The sequence below is a fragment of the Mirounga angustirostris genome, unplaced genomic scaffold (assembly GCF_029215605.1).
Source record: "Mirounga angustirostris isolate CCGP_5_RB_7025 unplaced genomic scaffold, mMirAng1.0.hap1 SCAF_15, whole genome shotgun sequence".
NCBI classification, from domain to species: domain Eukaryota; kingdom Metazoa; phylum Chordata; class Mammalia; order Carnivora; family Phocidae; genus Mirounga; species Mirounga angustirostris.
In genome coordinates, this window is record NW_026991723.1 from 11,624,563 (window position 1) to 11,630,082 (window position 5,520).

Below are 5,520 nucleotides of genomic sequence, written 5' to 3' on the forward strand. Positions count from 1 at the left end.
AAGCACCCTCAGAGACCAATGAAGACTACATTAGAGGGGTAGGAGGAATACCTACATGCTGACTGTACTGCCCCTCCCCCAGGCGAGTGCAGCGTGCCAAGAGATGTCCCCTAAGCCTACAGTTCCTCCAGTGGGAAAAGAAAGCCCAGGGTGGACTTACAGCTCCCCGAGAATTATAGGCCACTTCATGGGAGCCCCAACTCCAGCATCACTCCACAAAAACTTCAGGGGTATCTGCAGAGCTTGACCACTGGCAATCTGATTGTGATGGAGAAAGAGGGAGAAGCTTGCGACAACCAGCACTTGGATCTTGGCAAATTGAGTTCCTACCTGTGGCACACAAGTAATCCCAACCAGTTTTGATCATCTACAGAACCAAGATGGTGATGCTGTCTGTTCAAAGAACTCAGTAGGATGCAAGTCTGCCTGATTTGGATGCTCAAAGAGCTTTGCCACGCCTAGATACTGGTCTGTCCCTGAGCATTCAGGAAAGCTGAGTCAAAGGCTGGTCCATTGCTAAGTATAGCTCCCAGGCCCACCCGACCAAAAAGGTTGGCAAGAACACCTGAAAGCTGCAAAGCCCAGTAAGGCTGAAGCATAGAATGCGTCAGGCAGGAATTATAGTTGGCAGAGTAAAGCCAGTAATTCTATTCAGGCAGGGAACTTAGGGTCCCGGTCAGCTTTAGTCAAAACCACAAACCAAGAGCCTTATCACCTTGAAGCAATTTATCCCACTTTCTCAGAAAGGGAAACTAATTCATAACCCTGCCCATTGCTGAATACAGCCTTCAGCTCTCCTCATCAGACAACCTCACCAGAGCAAATGGGAAGCTGTGTAGCCCGTTCAACACAGAAAGTACAGCCAATGGCTTTCTCTGTCTGCAGAACAAAACCAGTGCCCTTGTATGGCTAAGGAATTCAGTGCACAGTCTTGCCTTATTTGGGTCTCCAACTAATGAGCCATGCAGACCCTGAGCCCCATCCTGCTGCCCTGCCAGGATAGGGAAGCTAAATCATAGCCCCACCTGCTGTTGAGTATAATAACTGTTCCCAACAACCTAGTAAGTGTGGCCAGAGAACCCAAGCAACTGCAGGGTAGATCTTACAGCCTTGCTTGGACAGGGAACAAAGCTAGCAGTCCTGCCCAACAGTTCTCAGTTGGTGGCACCCTCTTAGAGCTCAGGCAGTGGCCTGGCCCCAAAATAGACCCTGATAGTAGGCCCCACGTGTCCAAGGATGTTACAAGCAGACATGTCCAGAAAATGAAACTCAGCTGAACAGTGTAGAATTGTCTTTCCAGAGTGAACATGTAAAGCCTTAATGAGGAGACTGCTGCTTATTCAAATGCACAAATACCAAGGTAAAGACTCAAAGAGAAAAAAAAAAAAAAATCAGGGAAACATAAAACCACCAAAAGAAACTAATAAAGCTCTAATAACTCTCAGAAAAAGAAGTTAGAATAATTCTCCTGAAGTTTAGTGAACTACAAGAACACAAACAACTTTAAGGGGCGCCCGCGTGGCTCAGTCATTAAGCGTCTGCCTTTGGCTCAGGTCATGATCCCGGAGTCCTGGGATTGATCCCCCCATCGGGCTCCCTGCTAGGCGGGAGGCCTGCTTCTCCCTCTCCTACCCCCCCCTGCTTGTGTTCCCTCTCTCGCTGTGTCTCTCTCTGTCAAATAAATAAATAAAATATATTTTAAAAATTAAATAAAATAAAAAATACAGATATATATAGAATAAGAGTGAAGGGATGGAGGAGTGCCTGGCTAGCTCAGTTAGTGGAGCATGCAACTCCTGATCTTGAGGTTCTAAGTTCCAGCCCCACATTGGGTGTAGAAATTACTTAGCAACAAATTCTTTAAGGGGCACCTGGCTGGCTCAGTCACTAGAACATGTGGCTCTTGATCTTGCAGTCTTGAATTTGAGCCCCATGTCAGGTATAAAGATTGCTTAAATAAACTTTAAAAAATAGGGGCATCTGGGTCGCTCAGTCCCTCATCAGGCTCCTTGCTCAGTGGGAAGCCTGCTTCTCCCTCTGCCCGTCACTCCCCCTGCTTGTGCTCTCTCTCTCTGACAAATAAATAAAATATTAAAAATAAATAAATAAAGTAAAATAAAATAAAATAAAATAAAAATCCTCTTTATTTTTATCTTTTAACATTTTAAATCTTATGTGTCATGGTGTGGATCTTGGTTTCATCAGGTTTAGGGCTGTCTGTACTTCCTGGACCTGGATATCTGTTTCCTTCCCCACATTGGGGAAATTTCCAGCTATTAACCCTTAAGTTTTCTGCCCCTTTTCTTTTTCTTCTCCATCCAGTACATTGATGAAGGAAATTGAAGATGACACAAATGAAAATATACATCATTCTCCTGTAGTAGAAGAATTAATATTGTTTAAATGTCCATATTACCCCCAAGCAATCTACAGATTCAATGCAATCCCTATCAAAATACAAATGACATTTTCCACAGGACCAGAATGAATAATTCTAATCCCCAAAAGACACTGAATACTCAAAATAATCTTGAGAAAGTAGAACAAAGCTGAAGGTATCACAACCCCAGATTTCAAGATATTACTACAATGCTATCAAAAATAATAATGAAAAATAGTATGGTACTGCCACACAAAAAAGGACACATAGATTAATGGAACAGGATAAGGAGCCCAGAAACAATCCATGCTTATATGATCTATTAATCTATGACAAAGGAAGCAAAAATATATAATGGGGAAAAGACAGTCTCTTCAATCAATGATGCTAGGAAAACTGGACAGCTACATGCAAAACAATGAAACTGGGCCACTTTCTGAGACCATACACACAAACTCAAAATGAACTGAAGATCTAAATGTAACACTTGAAACCATAAACTTCCTCTAAGAAAACAGGCTCATCTTTTGTACATAAGCCTTAGCAACATTTTTCTGAATCCAGCTCCTCAGGCAAGGGAAACAAAAGCAACAATAAACAATTAGGATTATATCAAACTAAAAAGCTTTTGCACAGAAAAGAAAACCATAACAAAAAGGCAACCTACTGAATGGGAGAAGATATTTGCAAATAAAATATCCAATAAGGGGTTATTATCAAAACTATTAAAACACTCATACAACACACCAATATAAAAATGATATATATTTTTTAATGGGCAGAAGATCTGAACAGACATTTGTCCAAAGAAGACACACTGATGGCCAATAAATACATGAAAAGATGCTCAACATTACTAATTAGGGAAATGCAAATCAAAACCACAATGAGCTATCGCCTCACACCTGTGAGAATGGCTAGCATAAGAAAAAACAAGTAGTCGGTGTGGGTGGGAATATAAGGAAATGGGAGCCTTCACGCGTTGGTGGTAACGTAAACTGGTGCAGCCATTAAGCAAAACAGTATAGAGTTTCCTCAAAAAATTAAACATAGGAATATGAGGGGTGCCTGGGTGGCTCAGTTGGTTAAGGGTCTGCCTTTGACTCAGGTCATGATCCTGAGGTCCTGGGACCAAGCCCCTCATATGGCTCCCTGCTTGGCAGGGAGCCTGCTTCTCCCTCTCCTTCTGTCCTCCCCCCCACCAACTCATGTTCTCTCTCAAATAAATAAATTAAAAAATAAAATCTTTTAAAAAAAGGACTATGATCCAGCAATTCCACTAATAGGTATTTACCCAAAGAAAATGAAAACACTAATTTGAAAAGATATACTCATCCCTATGCTTACTGAAGCAATATTTTATTATTTTTTTCTTTTATTCCTCTCCTTTATTTTCTGCTTTGAAAGAGATTTTGAAGGAGGGATTTATGTACACTTGTAACAAGTCTTTAAAAGATACACCACTGGTTAGATCATAGACAGACATTGAAAATGGTTTCTGAGTGGGCGCCTGGGTGGCTCAGTTGGTTAAGTGACTGCCTTCGGCTCAGGTCATGATCCTGGAGTCCCGGGATCGAGTCCCGCAACAGGCTCCCTGCTCAGCGGGGGGTCTGCTTCTCCCTCTGACCCTCCCCCCTCTCATGCTCTCTCTCTCTCACTCTCTCTCTCAAATAAATAAATAAAATCTTAAAAAAAAAAAAAAAGAAAATGGCTTCTGAGTAAAGCAGATTGTGGGTGGATCTCATCCAATCAACTGAAGCCCTAAATAGGAAGAAAAGGGTGACCCCCTCCCTCCTTGCAAGTAACAGGAAACTTCTCCTGCCTGACTTGTATTTGAGCTTTTCTTGCCTTTGGACCTGACCTGAAACAGCTCTTCTTGGGTCTCAAGCCTGCCGGTTTTTTGGACTAGAACTAAACCATCAGCTTCCCTGGTTTTCAGTTTGCCTACTGCAGACCTTGGGACTTACTAGCCTCTATAATTGTGTGAGCCAAGTCCTTACTATAAATCCCTTTCATGCTGTTATGGAAGCGGACAAGTCCCAATCTATATATCCTCATCTACATATTTACATATCTCAACCTATATATGGATATCCATCCTATGTAGATATACAAATTTCCATCCTATTGCTTCTATTTCTCTGGAGAACCCTAATACATGCTCTAATAAATTAGTTGCATGAAAAGAATAGCTTGCCCTCTGACTGTGGAGGGAAAAATGTACTCCCATGTTACATTTACATTTTGCCCTGGTCACACCTCACTTTTCTTACAGTAATATTTTAGTATCCCAGAGATTTTATTCTTTTTAAAATTTATTTATTTAAATTCAACTAATCAACAGTATCAGAGGTAGAGTTCAGTGATTCATCAGCTGCACACAACACCCAGTGCTCATTACATCACATGCCCTCCTTAATGCCCATCACCCAGTTACCCCATCCTCCACCCACCTCCCCTCCAGCAACCCTCAGTTTGTTTCCTATAGTTAAGAGTCTCTTATGGCTTGTCTCCCTCTCTGATTTCATCTTATTTTTCCCTCCCTTCCCCTTTGATCCTCTATTCTGTTTCTTAATTTCCACATATAAGTGAAATCATATGGTAAATGTCTTTCTCTGATTGACTTATTTTGCTTAGTATAGTTCCCTCTAGTTCCATCCACTTCATTGCAAATGTATGATTTCTTTTTTTGATGGCGAGTAATATTCCATTGTATATATTAAAAAATAAGGAACGCTTCACAAATTTGGATGTCATCCTTGCGCAGGGGCCATGCTAATCTTCTCTGTATCATTCCAATTGTAGCATATGTGCTGCCAAAGTGAGCACAAAGCAATATTTTAAATACCAAGATATGGAAGTAACCTAAGGGTCATCAATAAATGAATGCAGGTGTCCCTGGCTGGCTCAGTCAGTACAGCATGCAACTCTATCTTGGAATTGTGAGTTCAAGCCCCATGTTGAGAATAAAGCATACTTTAAAAAAAATTTTTTTAAAGATGAATGCATAAAGAAAATGTGGTAATAATACAATGGAACATTACTCAACCACAAAAAATAATGAAAGCTTGCCATTTGTGACAACATGGATGGATCTAGTGGGTATCATGCTAAGTGAAATAAGAGAAAAACATCTTATG

At 41.1% G+C, this 5,520-nt stretch overlaps 1 non-coding gene across 1 annotated transcript; it reads right to left on the reverse strand.

Moving 5' to 3' along the window:
* Nucleotides 1–5,102: 5,102 nt before the first annotated feature.
* LOC123841497 (U6 spliceosomal RNA) lies at nucleotides 5,103–5,209 on the reverse strand. Its single transcript, XR_006790228.1, has one exon. It is a non-coding gene; the product is annotated as a U6 spliceosomal RNA (small nuclear RNA).
* Between the last annotated feature and the right edge of the window lie 311 nt (nucleotides 5,210–5,520).